Raw genomic sequence first — 7,871 nt, forward strand, 5'->3', positions numbered from 1 at the left:
CGACGGAGTGCAGTGCCCTGTTTTCGTGCGATTCGGATGTGAAACACGTTCGATATTAATACATTTGTGTTCAATCAAGCGTGTGCTCCTTCAAGCCCTGGCTGATCTGGGCTAAGTGAGAAGTGTCAACACTGCTGTGAGTACAGTCGTTGAGAGAGTGAATGGTACTGTAAGTAGGGTCCTTCAGAGGGATTGGTCGAGAAGGAGGGGGGTAAAGTAAACGCTCTTCTGGAGAGAGGGCAGCATGAAAGCAGCAGAGAATAGTAGGAGAACATGTATTTGTAAGCTGAATAAGCAGCATTAATATTCAAGTTTATCATGAATAAAATCAATAGGAAATAATCAGTAGAGCTCAGTGATCTTAGTTAAGTGAGATTTTTACGTGGCTATAATGGTAGGCTATAATGAGTCACGCATTCAGAAATAATATCCTCTAGGACCACGCCACTTCCGGGAACCCCCATCCTGTGTAAGTAGGGTTCCCAGAGTAAAACCTGACCATTTCCACCACTGCTTATGGATGAGCATCATCTGCTGCATGCCATCGAGAACCGTTGGTTGGATCGACTTCAAACTTTGGGAGTGTGCCCTATTGTGCAGTGCAGTGCCCTGTTCTAATGCAATTCGGCATAGCGCCACCTACTGGCAACACACAAAAAGTGGTTTATCTTGAGAACCGTTCGTCCGATCGACTTCAAACTCGAGGAGTGTGCTTAGGGAGACTCAAGGAAGTGCAGGCAGCTGAATTATGTGCAATTTGGCATAGCACCACCTACTGGCAAGACAAAAAGTGCTTTATCTCCATAGCCATTCATCTGATCGACTTCAAACTTCAAACTCTGGGACTGTGCTTAGGGGGACTCAACGGAGTGCAGGGAGCTGAATTCCATGCAATTTGGCATAGCGCCACCTACTGGAAACACAAAAAGCAGTTTATCTTGAGAACCGTTCATCCGATTGACTTCAAACTTGGGGAGTGTGCTCCTGGGAACTCTCTCTATATATATATATATTTCTCACTCTATAGTGCGGCGCTGAATTTCTTGCAATTTGACATAGTGCCACCTACTGGCAACACAAAAAGCAGTTTATCTCCAGAAACATTTGTCCGATTGTGACTTCAAACTTGGGGAGTGCGCTGCTCGGACCCCGATGGAGTGCGGTGCCGCATTTCATGCCATTTGGACTTATTCCAGGACTGTCTGTATGTCTTTCCTTCACGTATCTCGAGAACCGTTTGTCGGATCGACTTCAAACTTGCGCTTAGGGGGACCTGACAGAGTGCAGTGTGTGTGCGGGGGAGAAGCGCCCACGGGGTGGTGCATAGGGGAACAGGCACTGCACTAGTTATCCTAATGTCTAAAATGTACTTGATATTGATCGTACTCTATAGTAAGTAAGTAAGTAAACGTTTATTTATATAGCACTTTTCAAGACCATGGTCACAAAGTGCTGTACAATAGAAATACAACATGATTTCAACATGATACAGTACAGTATGAAAATTACAACAGAATTACAACAAAACAATTGAAAGTGCAGTGTAATCACACCACAGGGACAGAGAAAGCAGCAGAAAAAAGGTGTGTTTTTAGGTGCCTTTTAAAACTCTCAACTGAGGTGGAATTTCTGACGGCAGCGGGAAGCCTGTTCCAGAGTTTGGGGGCCACCGCAGAGAACGCAAGGTCACCTTTTGTTTTCAAATTTGTCCTAGGGACAGAGAGAAGCCCCAGGTTTGACGATCTAAGGGATCTTGCTGGTGTGTGGGAGATTAGTCCTGGGTCCCACGGCCGACCAGGATGCGTGGCCCTTGTCCCCAGCAGCGTGGACGTGGGGGTACGCGTGCGGCTGGTAATCCGGCCCGCTCTTTGTCACCTTCTTTGGGGGAGGGGGGGACTATGAGCCCGCCGTCGTTGGAGCTCAGCGCCCAACTTCGGCTCGGAGCTCAGCAGGGACCTGCTCAGTCCGCCCCTTGCTGGCGCTACGTGCACGGCAGGGGCAGCAGCTCGCCAAGGTCTGGGCTCGGGGCCAGCCTTCGGCTTGTAGCTTTAGGGACAAGCCCACCGTCCTCGGTGCCCATGGCCCGAGTTCGGTCGGGAGCTCTCCTTGGGTCTCGTGCCCGTCATCAAGGCTCGCCTTGGTCCATGGCCACGGCCTGGCCTCGGTTGGTAGCATGCAGGACAAGCCCACCATCAATTGCGCCGCATGCCCATTGTCGGTCGGGAGCTGTGGACCACGCCCCTGGACATTGGCCCGCCTTTGGCGGGGCCCATATCCGTGTGCGGTCGGGCTCGAAAGAGGACTTCGTCCCCGCAGTCCTCCCAGCCTGCGAAAGTCGCGCGGCGGGAGGGTTACTTCGATCCGGCGCACTCACGGGGTGCATCAGTAGTCAGGGTTTGCGTAAGGGATTTTCTCCCGGCATACCTAGCATCTACGGAGCTGGCCATGCCGCGGGTGGGCGCAGCCTCTCACGCCCTGCTTCCCCCATTTTCTTCCCAGGCTGGATCAGGTCCCGGTGCCCAATATGCACATGACCAAAGGTGCGGTTTCCGCTCCTTCTGGCTACGAGAGACCATCATTGTCCGACAGGCTCAGTGCCTGGGAGCTCCTATGTTCTCCGACCCCATGGTTGTGGCGCACCCTTCGGAAGGGCTACGGTCTCCAGTTTGCCAGACCTCCACCCACGTCGACGGTGTCCCCGATTCGGCCGTGGAGGGGGGGTCCCTGGACATACTCCGCAAGGAGGTTACTTTGCTACTTGCCAAGGGGGCGATTCGCTCAGTCCCCAAGGCAGAGGAGCGCTCGGGGTTCTATCACAGGTACTTTGCCGTGCCCAAGAAGGACGGTTCCATGCGAGGAAGTTCCCTTTCCGAATGCTCTCTTCCCCCCACCTTTTCTATGCGTTTCTAGGCCGGGGGATTTCTTTACTTCCGTGGATCTGAAAGATGCGTTCTTCCATGTCCCCGTGGTTCAGAGGCACAGGAAACACAGGAAACCTTCCTGGGAAAGGCTTACAAATTTGGTGTCCTGCCGTTTGGCATGTCTTTGAGCCCACAAACCTTCACGGTGTCCGTGGAGACAGCCCTGGCTCCCTTCCGCGCAAGTGGGATTCGCGTCTTCCTCTACCTCGACGACGCTCTCATAGTGGCGGACTTGAGGGTCCGTGCCATGGAACACACCAAGATGGTGACAGATCACCTGCAGACCTTGGGGTTTTTGGTGAACTGGCGGAAGAGTTGTCTCGTCCCAGCGCAGGTGGCGACCTTCCTGGGGCTTGAGCTGGACTCTCGGGCCATGCTGGCCCGCCTTTCACCAGAGCGACAGGTTCGCACAGTGCGGACGGCAAAGACACTAAGTCTGTGTCCCTCCGTGTCAGTGCATCAGTGCACAGTGTCTGTGTCCCTCCGTGTCAGTGCATCAGTGCACAGTCATGTTGGTGCTGATAGCCTCAGCGGTGCATGTGCTCCCGCTGGGGAGGCTACACATGCGCCCGTTCCAGATCTGGTTTCTCAGGCATCGCCTGGACCCGGGAAGGGCCCATCATCGCAGGGTTCCCCTGACGTGTCTGGCCCGGTGGGCGCTGGCCATATGGGCGGACCCCCATTACCTCTCGAGAGGCACTCGGTTGGGCCCTGTCCCGCTCAGGTTGGTCATTCGCACCGATGCCTCCCTCTGAGGATGGGGTGCGGTTTACGGCCGCTTTTCGGCAAACGGCCGGTGAGGAGCTCAGGAGCTTCGCCACATAAACGTGTTAGAGCTGGAGGCGATTTGCCTGGCTCTGGTTCACTTCCAGCTGCGTCATATTCTGATCCGCTCAGACAATACAGCTGCGATCGCCCATGAACAAGCAGGGCGGTGTGTGGTCAGAGGTGCTGAACCGGTTAGCGGCGGAGATTCACCTGCAGGGCATATCCCTTTCGTTGTCAGCGTTTAATGTGCCAGGCCGGCTGAATTTCGTCTGCTGTCTCGGGGCAATCCCCGTCAGACGGAGTGGTGCCTCCACCCTCAGGTGGTGAAACAGATTTGGGCCAGGTTCGGCCGCGCAGATCTCTTCGCATTGCGGCGCGCGACGCACTGCCCACTGTGGTTCTCGATCCAAGAGGACAGCCCCCCGGATGGGCTCTATGCGTTTCCACCGATCCCCCTGATCCGACAGGTGTTGGACAGGGTGAGGGAGCAGCGCCTGTGGCTTATTTTAGTGGCCCCCTTTTGGCCCAAGCAGATATGGTTTGTGGACCTGATCTCCTTGGCGCAAGGACCACCCTGGGCGTTGCCATTGCGGGCGGATGTTCTATCTCAGGCAGAAGGGGAGGTACTCCACCCTTCGCCCAGCAGGTGGAAGCTAGCAGCCTGGCTCCTGAACGGGACCATTTGCTAGCCCAGGGCTTGCCCGATAATGTGGTGTGCACTATTCAGAGTGCTAGGGCGGCTTCGACCCGCTCTCAGTACACGTACAAGTGGCAGGTCTTTTCGCGTTGGTGCACGGACAAAGGCGTGGATCCAGTGAACTGTGGTGTGTGGCCAGTTCTCTGTTTCCTTCAGAGCCTTCTTGACACGGGCCAGTCCCCGCAGTATCTTAAGGTGTACGTAGCCGTGATTTATGCTTGCCACATGGGAATTGAGGGTAGGCCCGTCACCCGTGGGGGTGCTCCCTCTGGTCTCGCGCTTCATGAAGGGAGCGCGTAGGTTGCGCCCGCCGCCGCGGTGCGTCTTTCCCAAATGGGACTTGGTTACGGTACTGGACGGGCTTGCGAGTCATCCGTTCGAGCCCTTGGACTTGGATTTGAAGTTTCTGTCTTTGAAGACCGCGCTGCTGCTGGCCTTGTCTTCAGGAAAGAGGGTTGGTGACCTGATTGCCCTCTCGGTGCAGCAGTCCTGTATGGTTTTCGTGGATGATGCGTGCAGGGTTATGTTGCGACCTAACCCGGCCTATCAACCTAAGAATATTAATGCCAGCTTTAGATCTATGGTCATAGACTTGTCAGCATTCTGTCCCCCGCCGTTCAGTTCGGACGAGGAGAGACGTTTGCACATGCTGTGTCCCGTAAGGGCGCTCTCGGCCTACGTGGCCAGGACGCACTCATTACACACTTCAAACCAGTTGTTGGTCTGTTTCGGGCAGAGGGCCCAGGGCGGACCCCTTCCCAAGGATCGCTTATCACACTGGATAGTGGCGGCGATTGCTTTGGCATACTCTGCCGCAGGTAAGGTACCCCCTGAGGGTATCAAGGCGCATTCTACGCGGGGCATTGCGACGTCTTCCGCGTTATTGCGCGGTGTATCGGTGGAGGACATGTGCGCTGCGGCCTGATGGTCCTCTCATCACACATTTGTTAGGTACTACAGTCTTGACGTGTCCGGTTCGCGGGCTGGAAGAAGGAGTGGCCCCCTGGGATCTGGGCGGACGTGACGTTGTCACGGGGAAAGGAATGTGGGTGGCCGCCTCAGTCCCAGGGTTACCACGCCACCTGTCGGTAGGTGGTTCGGTTTTATATAAAGATCATTTTTGGAGCAAAAATAATATTCTTCCAGTGGCTGCGTGCGTAGCGAAGATGGCACTAGAGTGAGAGCTCTCATTCTCACTCGTAAAACCCGGGTTGTAGCACAACCCTAACGTTTTACGAGTGAGAACGAGAGCTCTCCCTACCCAGCATTGCTGCGTTGCACAGTTGGGCTGGAAGATGGAGTGGCATCTTGGGGATCTGGGCAGACGTCACGGGGAAAGGAATGTGGGTGGCCGCCTCATTCCCAAGATTACCACGCCACCTGTCGGTATGTGGTTGGTTATATAAAAAAGGTCATTTTTGGAGCAAAAATATATTCTTCCAGTTGCTGAGGTGCTGATAGGATTTCTTTCCTTAGATCCCTGGTATCCTGATAAGATCTTCTCTTTTTACAATAACCAAACATTTCCTCATTAAGTCCAGATTGGATTCAGCAGGAGACGGATACCTCAGCATGGAGGCCCAGCTGATGTGAAAATATGTAATTACAGAGATGAACGTTTCTCCCTCTCTGCAGGGGGACTGTCTCTTTGGCCGACTGGTTAGTGTGTTCGACCCTGGATAGGTTTATGTTCAAATAGGCCAGCGGATAAGTTGTGCAAGGATGTCACAGTTAATGATTTTTTCCCTAAAAGGTTTTATCTTTACCAGATGGTCATATAGGCCATGGTCAGTTTACTTTGAAGCAGAGGTCACTGAGATCTGCCGACATGAAGGCCATTCCTCTGTGGGACAAATGGATAGGAAAACAGCACTATGTATTTTGGAGGCTAATGAGTGATGTTTTTACCATGCGCTGACTTTTCCCCCAGAGAAGAGAGGACATGCTCAAGGACACAGCACATTATGAGAAGGGATCCCGGGTTCGAATCTCAGATGGCCAGGCTTCTTATGATAGAGTGTGTTTAGGACAGTAATGGAATGTTTTCTGATGTTATATTTCTGTGTGTTGAATAACTTCAATTTGCCTTACTTGCTACACAATAAGGGAGCTACAGTATATAATATTTAGATAAATATTAGCTTATTGTTACTGCTGCAACTTTAGGTTGGGAAAATAAATGTATAGTCAAAATAGTAAGGATATTAAAGTTGCATCTGCCGCCGGAATTGGCAGGTGGTCGTCAAATTAGTTGATGATTGGTAATTGCTAATTGATAAGAGCTTCCTCATCCTATTTAAAATGAGGGTGAGGTTTTCTCTGGTTCGAGTGAGGAATACACTCTTACTCTGGTTACATCCTTATTAGGGTGGTTACAGACCAAGAGGCAGTACGTTTGAGCTGTATGAAAATTGTTCCAGCTTCAGACCGAATATAGTTGAATTTGATTCTATCCAGGATGTAGTTTAGATTGTCTAGTCTAAAGTAACCATAGATAAAGTGCTATAGGATTTTAAATAGAGAAAATAGCTAAATTAGCTGACCCAAATTATAGGAGTTAAAATAGGAATTTAAATGTGTCAAGCTGGTAATATTAGCAAATGTATTGACAGTTGTTTGGTAGATAGGGAAGTTAATAGATGACTATTTCAAGTGAGGGTTAGTGCGTGTGACCTCCTGTGGAAGAGCCACGCCACGTGATGCGGACCACGGAGGAGGAGAAAACACGCCTGCCAAGTAGGAGTGACAGAGGGGGAGCTCGCATAACTACCAATGTCAGCCCAGCAGTGAAGGGTGTCACCAGATGGAGGAGGAGCCTTCGGGAGACCAGCCCATACCAGAAGACAACGCCCCCAAGGAAATGCACTTTAAAAGCCAGCCAGAAGAGAATGAATTGGTCGGTTTTCAAATGTCTCTTTCTTGATCTGCTACATCAGCTGTTAGGAAAGACCACTGGAAATCCACCCAGAGATCTCTGAGGGATAATTTGTATCACTTGACTAGCTCTGTATCATGATTTATGCAATATTCTCTATATAAAATAATGTTCTAAATATCAGAATTGCTTGTCATATTGGTTTTTCATATATCTGGAATAATTGGACACGCTGGAAAGGTATTAACATATGTCAACACCTTCTGATCGGTGTGGGCAGTTCTATCTAGGTTGAACCGGCACCGAAAAATCCTTTCCTATCAGTGCGCAGCGAGATGGCACTAGAGTGAGAGCTCTCATTCTCACTCATAAAACCTGGGTTGTAGCACAACCCTAACGTTTGTCGGCAAACTGTTGCACTATAAGTTATAAATCAGAAAGACTACATACACTGTCGCCTAAGTGACGTCACTTTCTCTACCGGCAAAGCTGAAGACCGGCGACATGCCACGAGCTTCCACAAGCTATGTAGTTTTTATACGAAACTAACCCCTACGTTTCAGTTTGATGACAAACTGTGACTTTCTTTACATGCAAAGTTATGTTTTAA

The sequence above is a fragment of the Poromitra crassiceps genome (assembly GCF_964638095.1).
Source record: "Poromitra crassiceps genome assembly, chromosome: 11".
In the NCBI taxonomy this organism is placed as follows: domain Eukaryota; kingdom Metazoa; phylum Chordata; class Actinopteri; order Beryciformes; family Melamphaidae; genus Poromitra; species Poromitra crassiceps.